The sequence below is a fragment of the Lissotriton helveticus genome, chromosome 6, assembly GCF_964261635.1.
Source record: "Lissotriton helveticus chromosome 6, aLisHel1.1, whole genome shotgun sequence".
NCBI lineage: Eukaryota > Metazoa > Chordata > Amphibia > Caudata > Salamandridae > Lissotriton > Lissotriton helveticus.
This window is the reverse complement of record NC_136067.1, coordinates 179,039,783-179,065,456: the sequence shown is the minus strand read 5'-3', so window position 1 is coordinate 179,065,456 and position 25,674 is coordinate 179,039,783. Positions and strand designations below refer to the sequence as shown.

The following is a 25,674-nucleotide window of genomic DNA, read 5'->3' as shown; positions in this document are numbered from 1 at the left end:
CCGAGGGTAAGCACAGAACCATCAGTAGTATAGAGAGTATGTACAAGAAAATTCGTAAGGAAATAATAAAGTTACACGAACAACGTAAAGCAGCACAAGTAAGCGAGAAAGAAAATGACTCTTCTACTGAAGAGGTAGACGACGAGAATCCCACTAGAATAGCGTACGTAGGTAGAACTAGACTTTCCGACCGACATTCACGTCTAGACTACAAGAAAACTGTTCCTCATCCAGCACCAGAACAAGGTTCTCTGGAACAAGTATTTCAAGCTACCGATCACATTTTGAAATCACGAATCGGTTATAGTGAATTAAGTACTATGCATGAACAAGAACTAGTCCGATCAGCAGTCCGATGGACTACTGATTCTACCACTTTTCCAGACGAAATAGTGGCACAAATGTTTCTGAAACTGCCCCCAGCCGAGCAACGACTGGTGGGTATGTATATGATCCAGCACCTCATCACATTGTATGAGGGTCAACACTCTGATCCAGGTCCGTTACATGATGTCCTGAACGAGTTACTCCAGTATAGATGGAAAGGTTTAGGTACCGATTTAATTAGTGTCATTCTAGAACAGCGTCATAAATATAGAACGTTCCTGAACCCGCATTTTGTTCATGTTTCACCTCCAGAAAGTAAACCCTTTTATATAGATAGACAGAATCCGTTACGAGAAGTACACCCAGTCAGGACAGCAGATGGTGAAATGCAAAGAGTATTTGTTTACACCCCGATTACAAAAATGGAACTCTTAGAGATGAAGAAATTAATTCCCTGTCATGACAAAGATCCAGCAGGGTTCCACCGAGAATTAAAAGACATGCTCCGTATGGGAGAATACACGTATCCAGATATTATTAAAATGCTAAAGGTCCTGTTGCCCGCAGGGGTATACGAGAAACTCAAGGAAAAAGAATGGGAGGTGGGAGAGAAAAAGATCGATTGGGCAGTTCTAGAAGCTGAAGATAAGATACGAGTACCAGGTACCGGTCTTGGAGAGAAATGTAAAGAATTACCAGAACTGTTAATACAAGTTTTGCCCAGATTATTAGCCACTAAAAAGGAAGACTGGGATGCAATCTCAGCCTGTAAACAGAAACAAGACGAAGACACTAGTGATTTTTATTCTAGATTTGAGAAATGCTTTAGTATTAACAGTGGCCTCAAGACAAGTAGCGAGTCATACCCTCATCTTTTTGTTACTAAATTAGTCGAGAATTCAAGTCCACAAGTTAAGAATCGAGTTTTGAAAGTCGAAAGTACATGGCAAGCTAGTACCCCGTCCCAGATGTTACAGATGCTCCAGTATCATCAGAATAGAATCAGAGAAGAGCAAGAACACGAGAGAAGACGTATGAAAGACACGAAAATGAAAGTACTAGTTGCACAATCTGTTCCTCAAGACAGTCAGAAGAGGGGTCCGAATCAAGCCAGTCATCCTGCAGTTCCCGTTAAAGGGACCTGCAATTATTGTAAACAGCCAGGTCATTTTATAAACGAGTGTGCAGTTCTGAAACATAATATAGCTACTGGTAAGACTAAAGAAAGACCACGTCCGCCTAGACAAGAACAAGTTTCACAGACCTCTCAGCCACAGAATGCACAACAGACAGTTCCAGCACCGCAGCCTATTGCTGCAACACAGCATGTTACACAGCAGATGTACCAGTATGCTCAGACAGAGTATCCAGAGTATCAGCCATATTCATGAAACAGCCTAGAGAGGGAGGTAGGCTTGCCTCTCATCGAGATTCCTGTAGATCAAGAGGGTCCCTATGTTCATAGTCAAGTATTAGGGAAAGACAGAAAGTTTCTGATTGATACAGGGGCAAGTAGGACCACCATTAGTCACGCCGAAGTTCCAGGGGCTCCGCTCTCAGGCTCTAGAAATGTTTCCCTTGGTTTTTCAGGAAAGCCTATTGTAAACGAGATATCTAAGCCAGTTACTCTAGAAGTAGGTCCATTGTCCCGAACTACTGATCTGTTACTTACGAAGTCATGTCCAGAAAATCTGTTAGGTATTAAAACACTGAAAGAATTAGGTGCAGTCATATGTTGTTCCCCAGAGGGAATACGCCTGTTCCTACGTGACTTCAAGGGTCACTATGTATTACGAGATTTTGATCCGAGATTGTCTAATGTTCCGCAGCATCTATGGGCGCAAGGTCCAATTGATGTAGGTTATATGCAAATCACACCCCATCGTGTGACTCTCAAGCCAGGTGTAGTGTTACCACGAATCAGACAGTACAGATTACCACCTGAGGCTGTAGCAGCCTTATCCAAAATTATTGACGAGCTTATGGCTCAAGGAGTAGTTGTAGAAACTGACTCCAATGTATGTAATTCTCCGATCATTCCAGTCATGAAACGTACTGATCCAAATGCACCCCCAGTATATCGATTAGTGATTGACCTTCGAGAACTTAATAAATGTATTATTCCCCAGTACCCAGTTGTCCCAGATATCTCTTCCCTATTGACAGCCATTGATTCCGAAGCCTCATTTTTTTCAGTCATAGACCTCAAGAACGCGTTTTTCAGTGTCCCCATTCATCCAGACAGCCAGTTTCTTTTCGGATTTTGTTTAAATGGAAGGAGCTATATGTTCACACGAGCTCCTCAAGGTTTCACAGAAAGTCCTAGTATTTACAGTCAAGCACTTAAGAGACAACTAGACAACATTCACATGCCAACTGACACTGCCCTGCTCCAGTATGTCGATGATCTACTGATCACAGCCCGTTCTGAACGTGCTTGCGAGCGAGCATCACTTACAGTCTTGTATTTCTTAGCAGAGATGGGGCACAAGGTGTCCCCTTCGAAGCTTCAATTCTGTGTCCAGCAAGTGATCTATTTAGGCCACTTACTGTCCAAGAGGGGTAGGCAGTTGACACCCGACCGTATCCAGTTAATAGCGAGTCTTCCTCAGCCCAAGACCCAGAAGGAGGTACGTGCTTTTATCGGCCTTACTTCTTATTGCAGACAATGGATTCCTCAGTATGCATTCTTAGCCAAGCCACTGATACAGTTAACGACACAGGAGGCAGCCGTATCGACTGTCCTCCCTTGGACATCTGAACATACACTTAGTTTCAATGAGTTAAAGAAAGCTTTATGTCAAGCTCCTGTTCTAGCTACACCGAACTACAGTAAGCCTTTTACACTTTTCGTCACTGAACGTGAAGGTACAGCATTATCTGTTCTCACACAAAATCAAGCAGGACAATACAAGCCCTGTGCTTATTTTTCGAGCACATTAGATCCAGTAGCCCAGGCTCTGCCTGCGTGCCTCAAGTCAGTTGCAGCCACAGCACTAGCTATCAGACAAAGTGATTCCATAGTATTAGGACATTCCTTGACAGTACAAGTTCCACACTCTGTGGAAGTTCTTTTAAACCGAACACAGACTCAGCACTTGACAATTGCACGTTTAACAGGTTATGAACTGACACTGTTCCAGCCACACATAGAAATCAGACGCTGCAACGTTCTAAATCCTGCTACACTGTTACCGTCAGTTAATTCGAATCCTGCCACACACGACTGTGTGGAAGTAGTTAACACTATGACTAAGCCAAGACAAGATCTGACAGATATTCCATTACCAGATCCCGACCTGACACTTTATGTGGATGGTTCATGTATGAGAACAAGTACAGGAGAACTAGTAGCCGCGTATGCAGTGACTACTGACACTGAAGTTATAGAAACACACCGTATTGACACCCTGTCTGCTCAAGCAGCAGAGCTAGTTGCTCTGACCCAAGCCTGCATACACGCCAAGAACCTGAAAGTTAATGTTTACACAGATTCACGCTACGCATTCGGAGTTGTACACGACTTCGGAGTGCTCTGGCAGGAGAGAGGTTTCATGACTTCTCATGGAACCAAGATTCAGCATGGTCTCCTTATTCAAGCTCTGTTAGATGCAATACATTTACCGACATCTATTGCTATCATGAATTGCAAAGCACATACGAAAGTTACTGACACTATTTCTCAAGGTAACGATCTAGCAGATCGCACAGCCAAGCTTACAGCACAGACTCCAGACATGTCAGTTAATCCGACACAGACACATACTCCAGATCCGACTACATGTATGACAGTTAAGGACCCTACTCAAGATGTCATAGATATCCAGTTACATGCTACTCCCGATGAAATCAAGAAATGGTCCGAACAAGGAGGGGTCCAGACAGATCAGGGATGGGTAACGAAGGGAAAAGCCACATGGTTTCTCCCCGACTCTATGGTTCAAGTCATTATCAATACCGCACATAGTCCAGCACATTTAGGAGAAAAAGCTATGTTAGATAGTATCCAGAACATTTGGTTTAACAAGCATTTACGAGCTGCAGCCAAGCAGAAAGTCCGTACCTGTATGATATGTTGCCAGTTCAATCCAGGTAAAAGTGTTCCGGTGGAACAAGGTGGATTCCAGCCCCCTGACCACCCTTTTGAAGTCCTCCAAATGGATTATATTCAGATGGAGCGATGTCGAGGTTTCAAGTATGTCCTTGTAGTTGTATGCGCTTTGTCCAGGTGGACAGAGGCATATCCAGTCCCAGATTACACAGCCACGACCACTGCCAAGCAGTTGGTTCGTGAATTCTTCCCCCGCTACGGACTCCCTAGAGTCGTATATTCTGACAACGGCCAGCCATTCTCATCTGAGCTTATGAAACACATCTCTCTTTTGTTAGGGTACCAGTGGAAGTTCCATTGTGTACGCCATCCTGAAGCAGCCGGTCTCGTAGAGAGACATAATCAGACCCTGAAAATCCGCATCGCCAAAGTCTGTCAAGAAAAAGGGGTAGACTGGCTAGTTGCTCTACCAGTCGCTTTGTTTTATATGCGCATGGTCGCACATTCCAGATCAGGCCTGTCCCCGTATGAGGTCGTATTCGGCCGCCCCCCTAACATGTGGGGTACACCTAGACCTCGAAGTATTACAGATGTTTCAAGTAATATGCTGACAGATTACCTAGCTTCCTTGATGTCTGCCCTACACTCTTGTCGTTCACAGGTTGCCGCCGCATTTCCAGACAATACCGAGGTGGCACCGCATGACATCGTTCCCGGATGCATGGTTCTTGTCCGGAATTTTGATCGTTCAAGTCCGCTGGAGCCCCGCTGGAAGGAGCCCAAGCAGGTCCTCCTGGCCACCCGTACTGCCGTCAAGCTGGAAGGCAGGAAGGGCTGGGTCCACCTGTCTCATGTGAAAAGATTTTACGGACTAAAGACTGTCTCCAAGAACATTTCCGAGGATTTTAAGGATTGCCAAAGTACTATTCTTAAGGACTGTCCCGCAAAAGACAATGATACAGATCCCTCCCTGTTAGAGAAAACTCCGCAGCAGGAGTATAAGAAAAATTAAGGTCTAGTAAAATAAGTCAGCCAGTTTGATTGTCTAAGTCCTCCCCTAGGTGAAACGGTTAGACCGGTTTCTGACATGTATATAATAGACCCCCACAGAGAGAGAGTTAGTGAGAACTCTAAAAGTTGCACTATTATTTTATGTTTTCTGCTATATCTCAGCCTTATGATTACCTGCACATGTTATGCATTTTATTTGTGTTTTCCAGTTTCTCATGTAAATAAGTCTGCTAATGCTACAGTAGAGCACACGTTTAGTGATCTGCCTCCTCATGAACTTTCATATCGTCTTGCTATGCGTAATAATTCCTTTATCCGCATGTTACATTATTCACACCAGACCAGCAATGCCACTAATTGTTGGGTGTGTGGTCGACTCCCCCCTTTCCAGACACCGAAGGGAGTTCTGCCACTTTTTCCTTATCCATTTTCACATAATGGTTCATGTGGAGCATGGTCCACGTTAACGTCATCCTCAACAGATATGTCTTTTCTTAACAGTACATGTTTTCCAGGCAAGCAAGGTCTTCCCCACAGAACAGGGTTAGATCTAGAAAATGAAGTTTATAATTTGGGTAATTATTCTTCGAATTTCATGGTCCTGAATGTTCAGTCTGATACTACTCCAGACTTACCTGCTATGTCAGTATTACCAGTCAAAGGTGAATTATGTGTCCAAAAGAATGGTTCCGTACATGTAGGCCATAGTGATTGTACGACTATTGTCAAGTATAGTGACAGTAGGAAATCTATTTTCAAAGCTTCACGTCATTCTTATTTTGTTTGTGGTCAGACCGCATATGTTCGTCTGCCCCTCGATTGGGAGGGAACCTGTTACATTGCCTTCCTACTGCCACCAGTTTTTCTAGCCCCACCTGACTATCATAGGAATTCCCACCTAGTACATACGAGACACAAGAGAGACCTCCCGATTGTCGATTATACTGAAACTGCTCTAGAACAATATATAGATATCAATAAAGGTGTCTTCCCCTATTTAGGCACTGTCGTGAATAGTAAACTGATACGTAGATTAACGAGAACCCTTGAAGCAGTAGTGATTGAGACTACTTCTGCTTTAGGTAACTTAACCGAAGAGCAATCCTTTATGAGAATTGTCGTGCTCCAGAATCGTCTCGTCCTTGACGTCATACTGGCCGATAGGGGCGGGGCATGTAGAGTCATCGGATCTAGTTGCTGCATTTTCATTCCTAATAACGCGCCGTCTGTTTATTCAGCTATAACCAGACTTCATAAAATTGCCCATCTGTTACACCAGAATCCAGGCACCTGGACATGGTCCGGTTGGTTCTGGAATATAATTTCCGCCTGGGGATGGAAAGTATTGTCATTTCTGGGTATTGCAGTAGCGATCATATTCAGTTGCTGCCTCTGTTTACAATGTGGCCCTGCGATTTGCGGCATTTTTGCTACCTCTTGTATTCCTAGTCCCAAGTCCCGTTCTAAATCCAGTTCCAAGAAAATTCGAGACGAGCAAATGATACTGTATGAAATAGTAGATGGTATCATGAATATTGATGTTTCCTGATGGAAACGTAGTGACAAGGAGGGAATGTGGAAAAGTAAATTTTGCCATGTTCTGTGTCCCTACGTGTCCCCCATCTTATGTTATGTGTGCATGATTAATATGCATATGTATTCCCCATGTTTGATTAAAGACGCAATTACAGTTGTGTCCATCTCTAGTATGCCAGTTTCCAGTTCTCGTGAATACTACGAATATCAGGCCTATGTAAAGTTACATTGCCACGTTTCTCAGTGTGCACGTTATTTCATTGTAAAGTCCCCGTTTCTAGGCCTCAAAAGGGCCCGGACACCAGATTCGGCTCCTGTCTCCTGAACCCTCGCTGAGGAGCGATACAGCCCCCACCTGTATCCTCGACCCTTCACTTACTTCCTGCCTCACAGTGCCCGGCTCGGCCTGGCTCTGCCTACGAGTCTGCCAAGAGTATGTTATGATTCTAGTTATCAGTTCAGCCCTCCTTCTCTGCATTCCTAAGCTACTGAATCGCATCAATAGTTTCCGTCATTGTCTAGCCTTTACGTCTCCATGTAAGAGAAATACTGTATTTATGGTCATTTTATATTCTTCATCAAGCACTACATGTAGAATAATGCATGCACCAGTCTTAGAGTCTGTTAGCCTCTCCCCTCCTGACTCTTAGTTTATATCAACATGTCCTCTAAACATTAGATACTAGATAGTGTTAGGTACATGTCGCCCTGACTCCCCAGACTTCAGTCTCTGCTCCTAGCGCAGAGTTCATAGCCCCCAGCTTCCCCTAGTAACACGTCATTGTCAGTTTGCGCGCACCTCTAGGTCAGAGGTCCCGGCTCCTTAGGTAGCCCCCTCCATGTTTCCGCCCCATTTATGACATATTCTGTTACGTTTACATCACATGTCTATGTATACGCCCTGTTTACGCCTCTTTTATGCCTTATCTTTCGCGACTGCTATTGACCACACCCACTGCTCCGCCTATCGTATGTATTGTAATGCAACTGTTTTAGTATATATGCTTGTACATTGTTATTAAAAGTTATCCTCCTCCTTTTCCTTGATCCTGCCCCCGGCAGCGCTGCCATCCTATTCCTGTGCAGGTTGTCCTGTTCCTGTCCTTTATGCTGTATTAAACCTGCAAACTCCTACTACCTCGAATCTTGACTCTTATTTATTGAGCTATCTGTTATTGCTATGTCCAGTCAAACCTAGATCCGGTATTATTTATTTATATACCACAACCACTACTGCATTATTACCTTTTCCATTAGGCCAACCTGAAATCAGAGTGCTTCTGTGCTCAGGTGTTCATATGTGGTGGTGCACCACTTTCAATGTCGAACCCACCAGGTCATGTTAGATGGTATTTAATCTGATGTAATGTCTTGAATAAAATAGAGAAGACTTTAGAACTAAATCACATTCATTGTTTTCCTGCATTAATGGATTACTCAATAAACAGTTCTCTAAAAGTGCATGAAATAAATGACAGTAGGTAGCTATGTCTGTGAGCAAGGTGTGTCAATAAAGTCTGTCAGTATACCTCTTGATGTTACAGTCCACTGACATTTACCTAACTTGGTAAAGCACAGGTTAGTGCCTGGGATGCATGTTTCCCTTGCATCTGCAGTAAATTATAGACTCTGACAGTTTGTAGACTGATGTCAGCTATCATGCCAGGAAAATCAGCTATAACTAGAGTCACTGGAATTATGCAGCAGCGGGTCATCAAATTATAAGGCAGGGTTTACCAAAGTAAAATTCCGCCATGGCCGGCTGGGAAAGGAGGAAGGGTATGCATGGGGATGGCTACCCCACCATGTAAAGAAATTGTAGCTAAAGAAACGTCAACCAAAAGACCAAGAGACATCCTGACCTTGGGAAGAGAGGAATCTCCTTGGAGAGCTCTGACACCTTGTGGTGAAAGCTAGAGGTCCTTGGAAGCCACAAAGCTGATCCACCTGCTTTTGGCCAAGACCATCAGCATCGGTACATGGGACTTGAGGACCATGTACGAGACAGGTAAGACATCCCAAGTGGCAGTGGAGATTAAAATACAAACTTGCCCTGCTTGGCATCAGTGAGACCAGATGGATACAGTCGGGACAGAAACAACTGGCTCCAGGAGGAATGCTGCTGTATTCTGGACATGAGGAAGAGAATGCCCCACATACTCAGGGAATAGCACTGATGCTAACGTCAACAGCAAACAACGCTCTGAGTAAGTGGGAAGCCTACCATCCCAGAATCATCACATCGACTTCCTGCACAATGAAAAAGAGGAGCAGCATGAATGTTAACATTGGGAATAGAGGGGAGTACAAATACACAGTCAGAACACAAACCACCAGTCCTACAGAAAATCTTCTTCTTATTTTGAGTAACTTTGAAACTAAAATATGGCACATGTAAAGAAAAAAATAATATCACAGTGCATGAAATAATAACTGTACAAAGTTATATATAGATGCTGAAAATGCCAGCACATGTTTCGCAGTTACATTCTGCATCTTCAGGGTTGCAGGGAATATAATACTACAACTTATTACTCTTGCTTAACAGATATTAGTAACAGATTACATGAACATATCACAGTTTGCGCAACCTGAATACTAATACTAAAAATGGAGCAAGGAAAGTGAAAAGGAGAACAAGTTTAATGGCCATCAGAAAACCTATACAAAAGTGAAAAGAACAAAGTAAAAGTATACTGTTGAAATAAAACAATAAGAGCCTGATCACAAGTTTGGCAGTCCTTCTGAGCGGGCTGCCTCACCAGTGCCCCGCTATAGCCCTGCCAAACTCGACTGGCGGGCAGTCCTTTGGCATTCCCACGGCAGTGCCTATTAAAAAGGCACCACAATGGGAACGCCAAAGCCCGTTCCTGCATTGTATGGACTGTAAAGTGCATGCCATGAAGGAAAGAGGGTGACTGCACAGGGGGGGCAGAGCATGTGCCGCCCTGCATGAATACTATGGCCCTGAGGCAACAGGAGGCCCTGTAGAGCCCCCTTTGTTTCCTCTCTATCACAGTTTTCAAGGCGGGCTCACCGCCATGAAAACTGGCAGAGAGGAAACTCGATATATTTTTTCTGACACTGCAGCGGCACAGCCAAGCATATTGCAGCCTCAGGATCCGCGTAATACCGCCAGGGGTCTCTGATCTCTGATCCCTGACAGTTGTGCCTGTCCCATGGTGGTCGGACTGCCCAACTTGTAATAGGGTGGTTGGACCGCTGATGCGGAGGTGCCCGATGGCCAATGGCAATGGTCATAATTAGGCCCTAAGTCTCAAAAGAAAAAGCAGAAAAAGAAAAGTAGAAAGCATTAAAAAAACTCAAAACCACTAGTCCAAATTGTTGTGTATTACATTAAGTTCCTTAAATTCAAGAATTGTGTGTGTCATATATATAACACCAATCTCACTTTCAGAACAAAAAACACTCTGCCGTGCTCACACCATGGCATGAAAAACTAAACAGAATTACTTGCTAACAAGTTCCCTTGTCAAACAAGCCATCGCTTCTTTTGAACACATGTTCCTGCCAGAATGTTTTCACCAATGAAAGCTACAAAGTATCTGTCCCATCTTGCTAGACAATTACACAGTTTCAATTCAAGCCCCCACTCGTTCATTTCCGAATGTAGGCGCTACAAAATATCCATCCCTTATAAGGCGATTATTCTCTGAGAAAAGTATACAAATAAACTCCTACAATGTATCAACAACAAAGCCTTGCTTGTCTACAGCAATGATTTCAACAATCAGTTACCTGGCCACAATAGTACTTCCCTTCTTCCTAGTAACACATACCTCATAACGGCTAACTTTTCCAATCGCAAATGACCGTAATAAGTCCTTCAGCTTTGTTAGACCTTTTAAAGCTGCAGCAATTACTTATCAATTACCATGCTTTTGGCTGTTGGCATTTTACCTAAAAAAATTCAAACAAACCAATAAAATATCCAAAGTACGGACCGGCTCCATTCCTTTTGTGGGTTGGTCTATTCCTACAAACATATGCTATGTTATGTTAGCGGGTTTATGAAGCACAACAGCTGCCCCGGCAAAGAGGCGTCCCGGCCCTGAACAGCAGTGAGGTGACCTAACTCGGAAAGGGCCAAGGGTGACCTATGGAGAGGGGAAAAGAAAGGTTTTTATGGCTTTCCTGAATTTGAGGTATTGTTGAGCCCCCGAATGTGGGCCGGCAGTGAATTCCAAAGGATAGCCGCTCTGTTACGGAAGGAACGACCTCCGGCACGAACCCTCCTGACTGGGGGACCACGACCAGGTATGTCCCATGGACCAAAGCTGGCGGGAGGGGACATAGGGTAGCAGGAGGTGAGTCAGGATTTTCGGAGATGCCAGTTTTAGGGCTTTAAAGACTATTCAGAGACCCTTAAACTCAATTCGCCTAGCCACAGGCAACCAGTGGAGACGGCGAATGGCGCTTGTCAATGAGCAGGCTCTACGCAGACCGAGGAGAGATCTTGCGGCCGCATTCTGAACTCTTTGTAGCCTCTGTATTTCTGACTTGTTTGCTCCCAGATACAGTGAGGAGGCGTAGTCAGGTCTTGACATTATCAGGGCCTGGATGATGATCTGCCTGGTAGGGGCATCAAAGAAGCCCAGGATGGGTTTAAGTCCTCGCAACAATCCCAAGCAGGTTCCCACCAGCTTTTTAGTTGGAGTCTGAAAGTTAATGGAGGCATCCATCCAGACCCCTAGATTCTTCACTGCTTGCTTGGGGGTGGTGGCAGTACCTAGGCTCTTAGGCCACCAGAGCTCGTTCCATAGACCATGGTCCTTTCCCACCAACAACACCTCGGATTTGTTAGCATTCAGTTGGAAACAGTTGGCGGTCATCCACTCGGCGACTGCCACAAGATCACCCTGAAATTTCATGGCATCCTGCTTGGAGTCGCTCGAGAGAATCACCACCAACTGTGTGTCGTCAACTCATATGGATAATTTTTAAGTAATCCAAGTGGATTCAAGAAAAATACTCACAAAGCTTAAACATCATATTAAATATAAAAATATATGAAGTTCCATATTTTCAAAATAAACTCCAGCTCGAACCCTTATATGTTATGATCATCAAACAATGAATATATGCAGCTGTGCTACCACTTCAACTGAAATATATTGCAACACAAAATTGTAACCATACTTCGACCTGTGCCAGTTACAAAGATAATAAATACAATTGTACAGTACTGAAATATGCAGTTATAGGCTAGCTAGAAGTCTTGAACTTTGCTACCTGAATATACTCATACAATCCACTCATACCATTCCGCTAACTTGTCAGCTTTCTCATCAAAGTTACTAACTGCTCCAACCACCCTGAGCCAATATAAAAAGGGTTCAAACTGGTTGCAACATGAGTAAATCATCCCATTTACTAGAACCTATGTAAAATATTCAAATAAAAATCAAAGCAATTCAAACTTCTACACCCTGAGGTTAACTGAAATTTCGAACCTGGATATGTCAGTAACTTCCAGCAATGTACCTGTACCATTATGCTAACTAGTTAGCTATGTCAATATCACTGCATACAAATACCAGTGTTCCAAAGCAATTAAGATGCTTGTTCAATGAAAGAAAATTATAAAATGTTCAAAGATTATTCTCTAAAATTATTTTCAAATGAGAGTTAAAATTCTTCTGAAACATTGGCCATTAACCCTTGCCAATTTTTTTCTCTTACATATTGCACATAAAAGGAGTAAAATCAAAATTAACTGAAGCCAAAGTTAATAAAGTTACAGTGATGTATGAATCCACATAATCGCAAACATATCTTAGATTTCTGTTGAGGCTTGGAATCTGGTACAATAACAGTCTTTAGAACATAACAAGACACACTAACAGTCACACTGCCAGATCTCAAACAACAAATTCCAATTACCATAGCCTAAGTCATCGTCACAGACTACTAGATTTTCAGTTTGGCTGACGAATAAATAAATCAGAGAACAGTATGCAATTCTTGATCTATATTCCAACCACATTTTACTGTTTGTAATTTATTGATCCATCAAGTATCTTTATGTCTCAGTTTAGGTTCCCTACCTCCTTCTCTATGTTGTTTGGTTATATGATCAATACCAGTCACGGAGATTTGACTGATATTAATTTGTTGGTGTTTGTCCTTGATGTGCATTTCTGTAGGAGATCTGGTGTCCTGATTTTGTATGGCATTGAGATGGTTCCTTCCATCTCTCTTTGAGCCATCTACTAGTAGAGCCAACTAATTGTAGAGAACAGATACAAATTACCATTTAGATATAATAGGTAACATTACAATTCATAAAGGTTTGAATTTTGGCCATTGTTTACATTTTGAACTGATCATGGTTGGGAAACGTCCTGGTATTATTTTTAACATAGTTACAGCAAACACATCCTTCACATCTGTAACATCCTACAGGTTTATCGCCTCACCAACTTTGAGATTTCACCTTAGCCTACTGAGCAGTGTCACTAGGACTCAAAATATTCTTTAGGGTATTACCCTTCTGAAATTAAACAAAGGACGATCAGCTATAATATCACCAAATTCCTTGCCTATCTTCAAGACAGTCTAATGTTTAGATAAGATGTTAAATATTTTGTGATTTTCAGCACAACACATAGTGATGAAACCGTTCTGTCCACCTGGAGAAGCAGATCCTTTTTTAGCTTTAGAAATTTTATCCAGTAGTAAGGATGCCCCCTTAACCCCCATTGGCTTTATTCTGTGCAGTGGTCAAAGTTTGTGGGGATAACCCTGTTGTTGAAATCTCTGCACTGTTTCTTGTGCTTGTTGATTGTATGACTGCTTGAGAACCTCCTGAGGTGGAAGCCGGGAGGCTGTACTAATTTTGTGCTGTGTACGAACTTTTACTGCTCTTAAATTGTATTTTCTGCCGAAATCGGCGCTTTTTGTATTGCACCGTTATTTTAAACTAAATAGCTTGATTGAATAAGCTCTAGTTTCCCACTTCGCTCCCCCTCTTTACCGCTGCCCTGGACCACTCCCAGCCGAGTATTGACGCTGTGGAGCTGGTCCCGGGCACTGAATAGCGGCGGCCATCTTGTGTGTGGGGCGGATCGTCAGCGCTCTAGTTGCGCATAAAAGGGCTGTCCATGTCTTCGCGCAGCGAACGCGCACTGCGGGCGCGCCTGACTCGCGCCGGAGTCGAGCCAGAGTCAGGCCCGTCTACGCCCGTCCACGCCAGGACGGGCCAAGGGACATTGGACCTGGCCCCGCTTCCTGTCATCTCTGTTCACCGAGGAGCCAGATACACTTATACCGGTGAGGAGCTAGAACAGCTTAACAACCATCAGTCGGCACAGTGCACCACATGTATATTGCCGGCACACAATTTTAAATGCATGCAATGCGACTTCTTCACAGGTCGAATGACAATGTGCAACCAACTGAAAGCACGACATAAACGTGGTAAACCGAGGGATAGATCTAAGGCTGGTATTACTCCCTCTCCCCCTACAAAACTGCAGTTCTGGAGTGTGAACTGTAGATCGCTTCCAAAACACAAGACCAATATTTACGACCTTATAATCGACGAAAACCCCGATGCCATGTTCCTTACAGAAACCTGGCTCCGTGAGAGCTCGGGGCCTGACATCGCTATAGCGATTCCTGACGGATATAACCTGGTCAACAAAGACAGAGACACGGGTAAAGGAGGTGGGATTGCTATAATTTTTAAGTCTAACTACACATACACTCTTGATGCTTTTCCCATGCCTGGATGTGAAGCTGGACTTTTTAAGCTTGCTATCAGCCCCCAGTTCACATTGTCTGGTCTTCTGATCTATCGTCCCCCCGGTAATGCTACCACTTGGACTACTTCCTTTGCAGACATCATTGCGCCTCTTTCCCTGAAAGCGGCCAACTTTTCCATTCTTGGCGACTTGAATCTCCATCTAGAAGATGGTCAATGTAATGTCAGCAAACAGTTTCTGTCTGAACTGGAAGCTTTAAATATTTTACTCTGTAATTCTGGGCCTACACACTCTGCTGGCCACCTTTTGGACCCTATCCTCTCCAATCTTTCTTTTGAATGCTCCCTCCCCGCCCATCCTTTAGAATGGTCTGACCACTATGCTGTACATTTTGCCTTATCTCAGACTAAAATTCAAACTAACAACAGCAGTAATCAGGATATGTTTATACGTCGCTGGCACAAACTTAATATCAATGATCTCAATGCACGTTTATTGAACACGCTTCCTTCCTCCAACACATCCACATCTGCTTTAAATTCTGAGGTATCCAATTGGCTTAATTCTGCCATAAATGAACTTCTTCCTCTGACTCTTAAAAACTCTTCCTCTCACCGTTCTCCCTCACCTTGGTTCTCTGAAGATCTTAAACGGATGAAATCGAGCTGTAAAACCCTGGAGAGAAAATGGAGACGCTCTTATTCCGCTTCCCGTAAAACAGCCTATAAGGAAGCCCTTAGAGACTACCACCACCATTGTAAAGTGGCCAGAGCCGCCCACGTCTCGAATACAGTCACTAATGCCCAAAACTGTCCCCGTACTCTCTTCTTGGTCGTGAAGAAACTTACTGGAGCAGAGGCAGTCCCTGCCCCTCCCGCCTTGGATGAGGTTCAATGCAACTCGGTTGCAGAATTTTCTAAAATAGAACGTATCTACGACTTTTTACGTCCTTCTACATCTGATGATACGCCTCAGCCGGACCTCATCCAGACTCCAGCTGTCCCGCTCCTTACGAGGACGAAATTGGCAAATTGGTCACCTTTTGATGATGTCTCCTTTTCCCTCTGCCTTAACAGTATTAAGTCCGGATCCCCTCGGGATCCACTACCTGCTAAAATTCTAAAACTACTTGAATTCAGCCCACGTCAAGTATTAATAAAACTTCTTAACTCTTCATTAACCGAGCCATTTGTCCCTCAGGAATGGAAGCATGCAATGATAATGCCTTTATTGAAAAAGGCTTGAGCAGACACTGCCAACTTGTCTAACTTTAGACCAATCTCTCTGCTTCCCATCCTATCGAAGATCCTGGAAAGGCATATCAATACACAACTTACACATCTAGTGGAGAGCACGGGTTTTTTACATCCATTCCAGTCAGGCTTTAGAGCCCATCATTCGACTGAAACCACACTCCTAGGAGTTACCGAGAGCATACGACACAGTGTCGATCGCGGAGAAACATCCGCCCTTATCCTTCTCGATCTAAGTGCGGCGTTCGACACTGTGTCTCATTCCATCCTCCTTGCGACTCTTCGGTCCCTAGGAGTAGAAGGTGTGGCTCTTGCCTGGATAGCCTCTTTCCTAAAAGACCGTACTTTCCAGGTGTTTTCTGCTTCTGCTTCTTCTACAACTTATCCTTCTGCGTACGGTGTGCCTCAGGGGTCAATACTCAGCCCCGTATTATTTAACATTTATGTAAGACCTCTGGCCACTATTGTGGAGGAGGCAGGTCTAACACTGTACTCTTACGCCGACGATTCACAGATCATCTTTTCTCTCTCTAACAGAGAGTGCAATAACACCTCTGCCCTGAAAGAAGGTTTGATTTGTGTCTCGAAATGGATGAAGAGTAATTTTTTGAAGCTCAACGGTAACAAAACCGAGGTTGTGATACTGGGCAGAAATAAAGATCTCTGGGGCCCCCACCATTGGCCCTGTGACATGGGACCCACCCCGCAACCAGTAACCGTAGTCCGCAACCTCGGGTTTCTCATCGATGAGAAACTCACAATGAGACAGCAGGCGGTAAAGGTGGCATCCATCTGTTTCGCCACCTTAAGATGGCTACAGAAGATCCTGTGGATGTTGCCCCTTACCACACGAAGAACGGTAGTCCAGGCGCTGGTTGTTTCCCACCTGGACTATGGCAATGTCCTATATCTGGGATCCGACCAAACAACCATAAAAAAACTTCAGGTTGTACAGAATGCTGCGGCCCGTCTTCTCTGCAATGTCCCCAGAAGATCTTCTGCTTCTGCAGCGCTTTGTGACCTGCATTGGTTAAAAATTCCTAACAGAATTAAATTCAAAGCTTTGTGTCACGTTTTTAAAATCAAGCACGGCTCAGCTCCTAAATACCTCCAGAATTTGATCCTGGCTTATAAGCCCAGTCGAACTTTGAGATCAGCACTTAATGGTGACTTTTCCATCCCCAGATTTAGACTGGCTAAAATGGGAGGTTGCTCCTTCTCTCACTTAGGCCCAAAATTCTGGAATACTCTTCCTGTCTCTTTAAAGACAGAAACTAATCTTTTTCATTTCCGCAAGGGACTGAAAACTTGGCTCTTCCAGCAGTAACGTAAAGCCTAGTAAAAATCAGCTCGCCAGTCTTTCTTCTTTAGTCTATCCCTGAGCGCCGGGAAACCCACTGCGGGTAGCTGCGCGCTTTAGAAGTTTAAATAAATAAATAAATAAATTGTGAGTCTCAATTTTACTACAATGATGTTCTGTCTTAAGAGTGCACTGTAGTGTATATTAGATTTCTGTTTGAAAGGATGACCAGAACTGAAATGCAAAACACTATTGCTAGAAGTAGGTTTGCAGTAGGATATGCTGTGTAAGACTTGCACTTTAACATAAATGTAGAAGTCTAAAAAGGTAATGCTAGTTGGATAATACTCCAAAGTCAATTTTACATTCAGGGTATTGGAGTTCAAAAAGGTATGATATTCTTTTAATTCAGCCTCTGTACCATTCCATATTAGGAAAATATCATCAACGAGTCTGTACCATATCAATACCTTATGGCAACCTGTATGCAACCTTTCCCTCCAGGCATGCTCCCTCTCATTCCAACCCATAAAGAGATTGGCATAAGAAGGAGAAAACCTGGCACCCATTGCTGCGCCTTGCAGTTGATAGTAGAAGTTATGTTGGTATAGAAAATACTTATATTCCAAGACAAACTCTTTCATCGATCTCTGTGCATGTTTATAATACCTTGCTGATTTGAAGGAGAAAAAAACCCTTAAAGTTTTGATACCATCATGATGAGAAAATATAGTATAAAGGCTTTTCACATCCATGGAGACGAATAGATAGAAGTGTTCTCCTGGAATTCCGGACAGCTTACATAACAGATCTTTAGCACCTCTTATATAAGAAGATAGTGAAGTTACCATCAGTGCCAAATATATATCTATGTATTCCGACATCTTTTTTGTGCATGAGCCAATACCTGATATAATGGGTCTGCACGGCGGAGTTCTACTCCCTTTATGGATTTTGGGTAAGAAGTGAATGATATGTGTGGTGGGATTATTTATCACTACATTTATAAATTCCTCTTGATCAACAAATCCATCATCTAACCACTTGAGCAACAATTCTTGACATTTGGTCTGAACTTTGTTATTCAAATTACGTGAACACTTGACATAATTAGTGGATATACTCAATTGCTTCAATATCATAATTGCTGTAATTCGTGACAACAACGTTTCCACCTTTATCAGTTTGTCATATAATAATGGAACAGTCTTCATACAGGTCATTTATATCTTCAATTTCTTTATTGGTTAGATTGTTCTTACATGTCAATCTTTGTAACTGATCAAAGTCTTTAATAATCAAATCATAACAAAACATCTATCACATTCTCTTTGGGAAATATCGGAGTAAATCAAGGTTTTATAGTTAAACCACTATCATGGACAAAATGATCCTCAATGTCTAGTTATTTGGCTAGTTCCTCTATGCCTGATGGTGAAGAGTCATCTAAACTTATCAACACTTGGATAATGTGGGTTTGGTGGCTTAGTCGACTAATGCTTTCACTGCAGGGGCCTGTGTTCAAACTTCATGGTCACAGGTTCAAATCCTGATGGGTTCACTCAACCTTTCATCTTTCTGGGGTCCTTAAAATGAGTTCCGTTGAGTAACAATAAACACCTGTTATTCACTGCCAAGAAACCCTCATGTGGACGTGCGCTTTACAAATATACATTTTATGTTATATATTCAGTTCTATCACAATTGAAGTATGCCTATCTGGTTTGTTACTAAAAAAACTTCTGCAGTTTAAAAATTCTAAAGCATTTGAAGAGATCTGGTTTTAATTCAAAATCATCAAAGTGTCTTGTTGGTGCAAATGATAAACCTTTATTGAGCACCCTGTTTTCCTCCTCTGTCAGCCTTCTAGAGGACAAATCTACTAATAGGGTAGATTCAGAAGCACTGTTCTCTCTTTGGTGATAAACCTGGTTTGGACACATGAATTTGTGTTTCCTTCTCCTTGTCTGCTTCTGACCCCCCTCTGTCCTCTTTTGACTTGGTTGTACATTCTCTGCCTGTACATGTGTTTTCTGCCAGCCTCATCTTTTTCAGTCTATAATGGAATAGTCAGATAATGAAATACTTTCTTGCAATGGTGCTTTTTGGGAAGCCCCTCTTTTAAAACCGGAATACCATTTTCTGGCATAGCAATATATACTCTGAGTTATAGTCTCTCTCATCCTGTAAGAGCTTAGATCTTTTCCTCTCTCTGATCTGTTCTTGATATTTATCTAATACTTCTTCTAAAATCTCATCGTATTTGCGAGTTCCCTCTTCCACTTTAAACCTGTAATCAATTGTTTAGTTTCTTTAATTTCCTTTCTTAGGGAATCCATTTTAGTTTCAGCTTGCTCAATTAGCTTTAGCATTAAATCATTACAGGTGGCTGTTCATTTTCCCTCCCTTTCTTAGCTTGAATAGGATCAAGATTTTCCAGAGCTTGAAAAATGTTAATACGCAAATCCTTCAGAAATCGGCCTATTTCTAAATATTGTTTCAGAGTTATCAACTCCCACCATTGTTGGGATTATTTCTTCGACAGTTTATCGAGGTTGATAAATAGATTCCCAAGTCCTCTGCGTGGTATAGTATTATTGGCATGTCTACCGTTACCCCTATTCTTGAAAACATCTTCTACTAATGTTTCTTGAGTCTTTAAATAGTTTGCTATAGTGCACAAAGAGAATTACAAACCAAAGTGAAATACATTCTTATGCGTAATTAAAAAAGTAAATACCACAATATTAAATATAAATATATATCACATATAATGTAGTTGAAAAAGTTATGCAGCATTGCCTCTTGGCATAAAGATACAAGAAACAATGGATAATCCAAGGAAAGGGCCCTGTCATTCACCCACAAAGTCGGTTATCCATCTGGCATACACTTTAAATTTACATTGGGGGGTAGTGGGGAGTATGGATACACAATCAGAACACATACCACCAGTAATATGGAATTTGTTCTTCTGTTATTAGCCTGTATTGTTTACATTGACATTTGTTTCAAACAGATTACAGAATCAATAACTTAAAAAATATAATGTAATATGACACATATCATGAGAAAAAATAATATCACAGTGCGTCAAATATTATTAGTACAAAGTTGTTACACATAGTCGCTGAAGATGCCATGACGTGTTTAGCTATAACATACCATTACTTCAGGGCTGTGGGTAATATAAAAATACAACTTACCATTCTTGCTTAACAGATATTAGTAACAGGTAGAATGAGCGTTTACACCGTTTGCATGGCCTGAATACTAATACTCAAAACACAGCAAGAGAAGTGGAAAGGAGAACACTCTCAATGGCCATCATAAATCCTAAAAAAAGTGTAAAGAAAAAAGAAAAATAATACAGTTGAAAGGAAAACAATAAGACTGAAAAGAAAAATCCGAAAAGAAAATGAGAAAATGAGAATATGAGAAAATGAGGTATGGGGTAACTGATATTGTTTATATAACTAGCATTAAAAAAAAATGTCAAAACGCCTAGTCCAAAGTGTTGTGTATTACACTAATATCCCTAAATTGAAGAACTGCGCAAGTCACATATAAATGAAACTCACCATGTTACTCTGGCACACCAAACTGAACATTCATTTTGAAAAGATCCAAGGTAGACATATAATATGTGGAAATCAGTTTCGTATCTTTAGAGAATTCCCATATCTAAAGATATATATTTTTTCTTGATATGTGTCATATTATAATTTCAAAGTTATTGATTTAGTAATATATTTGAATTTGATACATTTATCAATGTAAACAAAGCAAGCTAATAACAGAAGAATAATGTCCGTAGGACTGGTGGTCTGTGTTCTGATTGTGTATCCATACTCCCCAATACCTCCATATGTTAATTTAATGTTTACGTCATATAGCTAACTGACTTTGTGTGTGAGTGCACATAACCCCTTCCTTGGATTATGCATGTAGTTTTATTTCAACATGAATGTTGTCCAGTGCTATGCACCTATTAATTACAGCAAAGAAGACGGGGAAAAAGCTCTACAAGGAATTTCAGTTCTTTCTGGAAAAATGCCTTGAGAGAGACATCGCCGTTCTAAAAGGGGATCTCACTAGCGAGACTGGGAGTGACAACACTGGGAATGAAGAAGTCATAGGCAACTATAGCCTGGGTGAAAGGACCAAGAATGGTGAAAGGCTTGCAGATCTCTGTGCCCTGAACAGTCTGGTGATAAGCAGTAGCCTATTCCCTCACAAATTAGTACACAAGGCAATGTGGGTGTCACCAGACCATTCAACAGAGAATCAAATCGACCATGTCAGCATTGCCAAGATGTTCCAGAGGTCCCTACAGGGTATGGGAGTAATAAAAGGATCTGACATGGTGTCAGACCATCACCTTGTTGTGGCCAGGCTAAAGCTAAAGCTGACGAGAGCATGGACGGAACCTACAAACGAACACAAGTGATATAACACCACCCTCCTCAAAGATGCACAGAAAAGAAGTGAATAATCAGTCACCCTTAGTAACAAGTTTCAAGTCCTGCAAGAACTAGAGGGCAACAGAGACCCAGTAAAAAATCAATGGGAGAAAATCAAAGAAACAGTGACATGAACCTGCCAGGAAGTAATGGGTCCCAAGAAATATCAGCATAAAAATGGATCTCCACTGAAACTCTCTGCAAAATCCAAGAGAGGAAGGAAAAGAAAGGTGCAGTCAACACCAGCCAAACAAGAGCAGAAAAAGCAAAAGCTCAAGGCCAACAAAACCAACAAGGAAGCAAAGCGGCGCTTAAGAGACAATCAAATACTCATCGTTGGTCTTGCCACAGAAGCCCACTGCATGGCCCTCTATGCCCTTGTGATTTGGGTGGGCATTTCTCTTTCTCCATTTTAATTCCCATTCCCCAAGTTGCATGTTCATACTTCTGATGTGGGTCCTGTGTGTGCCTTCCCTGGAGGCATTGTGGGAACTATTGGCCTTAGCTCAATCGTCAATAGTCTATTTGTTAAAAATCTATTAGAATGCTCCAGAACCTTGGCAACAGTGACAGGTGCACATGTTAATCACATTCTCATAGAGAAACTGTCAAGACTAATTGCTCTGCCCAATCTGAACATTCCATGACCCGTAGGGGCTGCAGCAGGTGCATTCTAAGAATAATTACTCTGCTCAAGTTGAACTTTCTATGACCCTGGTGGCAGCAGTGTGTGCACTTGCCAATCAAGCTCACGTGGATGACTGCCAAAAATCAACAGGTGTTGTTTTCTAGAAACATGCGCCGGCTTTGAAGGCTGCTCTCACCCTGGTTTCCTGCTGGGCCTCTTTGTCCTGCACTCACTTGCTTCCCTTCACAGAGTCCCTTTTTCTCGCTGTTCTCCGCTTCAGGCTGCAGCTGCTCCCCATCCCACGACTGCTCCAGCATTGGATTACCTAGAAGAAGAAAAAGACAACAAAAGAAGCAATCTGAAATCAGGTATTTTTGATTAAAAAAACTATTCACATTTTCTTATGTTCTGAGCTCAGTTACAGTAGGTTCTAAGAAACAAAATGACCCTTTGATTTTTGAAGTGCGAAATAGACTCTTGCACTGACAGGGCTCTGCCATGAATACACCTCCCTGGTATTAAAACTTTCGGTTTCCCTTAGGAGTATGAATTGGGTGTATTCCGGCTTGACACATGGACTACATTTGGGACACCTAGACTCTTCTTGCGCTGAACTTGTGAAGCTACATGATGTTTGTGTTGACATCCGTCAAGCGATTCATTAAGAATCCATTTTCCAACTTCAAGATGGCACAAGAATTCTTACCGGAAAGACAGAGCACTACTTGATGTCATTTGTGCTACGAACAAAAGAGTTGTAAATACATTTTTATGATTCTGTTTAATAACTATATTGTAAGTTAAAACATTGTTCTTGCAATTCACAGAAACTCTTCTGATCAGGCGTTCTCTCACGATAACAGCCGCTGCAGGAAGCAAGGTTGGGGTGGTGGACCTGGGTGGGGGGGATTTTAGAGTGACGACCATGTGGGAAAATTAAATAAATAATTAATTTTCCCTCTTGGTTGTCCCTCGAAGTACCTCATCACACAGCCCCACGGCTCTTACCTGCAGCAGCTGTGGCTGCAAGATAGGTGCCTTTTTGAGACCCCACTGTAGCTGCCACGGAGGAGCACCACAGCATCTTGTTTGTCTTTCTCAAACCCAACCCCCTTTCTCCTTGGGGCCTGCAACCCATACAGTGTTATTTTCTGCCACTGGAGATAGACCCTAGGAACAAAATAAAGGTATCTAGCGTCACCCTATCGGAACCGCCTGGGATTCAGGGGAATGGCTCGTAACACCCAGGAAGCAGCAAGCCATGGAAACTTGAAAGAACATCACAACAAAGCAAGTAAACTCTCCGGCAAATACAGGAAGCCAGAAAAACCTGCAAAGGCAAAGCTGGGAAGACTATCATAGGTAACGAAGGACAACAACGAAGGTGGGTGGAGCACTTTGTAGAACTGCTGAAGCAGCCCACGTCACAGTCCCCACCAGACATACAGCCATCTGACAAGAACTTGCCAATCAACTGCAGCAGGTCAACCAAAGAAGAAATATGGCAACCATCAAACATCTGAGAATTGGGACCTGACAACATTCCTGCAGAGGCATTGAAGACAGACATTGGAACATCAGTAGACATGCTCTATCCCATGTTCAGAAGGATCTGGGAAAATGAAAAGGTGCCATCAGACTGGAAGGAGGGATGTCTCATCAAGATCCCCAAGAAAGGTGTCCTGAGTAACTCCGCAAACTACAGAGGGATAACTCTTCTACCAACCCCAGGCGAAATGTTCAACAGAGTCACCCTGAACAGAATGAACAAACAATTTGACGTTCAGTTGCGAGACCAGCAAGCTGGCTTCAGCAAAGATAGATCCTGCACAGAACAGATTACAACACTGCGCATCATCATTGAGCAGTTGATGGATTGGAACTACCCCCTCTATGTCAATTTGATCAGCTATGAGAAGGTATTCAACAGTGTGGACAGAGAGACCCTTTGGAAACTCCTCTGCCACTATGGTGTGTCCGATAGACTTGTAAGAATCAGCAGGAACTTTTACAAAGAATTGACCTGCAACTCATGTAAGCCTTCCACTTGAGGACTAGAGTCTTTCAGGGTTATTTGCTCTCGCATGATCTCTTCCTGCTGGCCGTAGACTAACTCATAAAGACATCCACAGCAAAGAAAAGAAATGGGATCCAGTTGACACCTTGGACGCAGCATTACGACCTGGAATTTACAGATGAACTGGCCCTACTCTCCCATACTCATCTGCAGATGCAAGAGAAGACCAACGATGTGGGAGCCATGTCAGCACAACTTTGCCTCGCCATCATCCACAGGGGATCCTGAAGGCTATCAAGGCCAACACTACTGCAGTCACTCTTGCAAGTGATGCACTGGAAGAGGTTGAGGCCTGCCTGGGCACTGTCATAGACAAGCAAGGTGGCACAGACCCGGAAGTCAAGGTAAGAATGTGCAAAGCAAGGGTTGCCTTCATTCAGCTAAAAAAAGATCTGGAACTTCAAGGACCTAATGCTGCAAACCAAGAACAGGCTTTTTAACACCAACGTAAAATCAGTTCTTCTGTATGAAGCAGAAACCTGTACGATAACAGTGACCACCACCAACAAAGTCCAGACATTCGTCAACACCAGACTGAGAAAAATCCTCCTAATCCCCTGGCCAAACCCCATCAGTAACAACCACCTACGACAGCAGACCTTGCTCATGAGAAAATCATGGAAAGATGCTGGTGCTGGATAGATCACCTCCTCTGCATGCCCACATCAAACACTACCAAGTCAGCCCTGACCTGGAACCTGGAACTCTCAAGGAAAAGGAAAAGAGGAAGGCCAAGAAACACCTGATACCAAGGCCTTGACGCTGGCTGCAAGGAGATTGGTTACACCTGGAGTCAGATTAAAAGAAAGCAAGAGTCCTGGTTGATGGCCTATATCCCAGGAGGGGTAGTAGGAATGAGTACATAAGTAAGTTACTAAATTGTGCAACAAGAATAGGCAAGTTATGCAGCCTAATGCAACACAGAATGTAACAGTAGTATTTTGTTACTGCCAATTTAACAACTGGTAATGCTGTGTGGGGAAGGTGCCACCTCATTGATACCAGTCAATACAGCAATCATTGACTGAAAGATAACCAATCAACCTTTTCAATCGAACGTCTGCTTCATGGAACTATGAGTGGCACTTTTTATTTAGTAACTTTTCATATGTTTAAGTTACTCACATTTTGTGGTGAAATATGCAAATTAAGTAGCCTATTTGGTTTATATGGCAAATGTCAACAACCCATGATTATGTGGCAAACACCTCTGCCACAGAATTGCTGAATTCCAGTGGGCTTGACTCGATTTTATTGCTCTTAAGGTTCATTCCTACAGTTCTGACTTTCTAACAATAGAT

The 25,674-nt window shown here is 42.6% G+C and overlaps 1 pseudogene; it reads left to right on the top strand.

The window, feature by feature from the left end:
• The window catches only part of LOC144762217 (uncharacterized), a 79,729-nt pseudogene extending 54,610 nt beyond the window's left edge, over positions 1 to 25,119 (top strand).
• Positions 25,120 to 25,674: the final 555 nt, after the last annotated feature.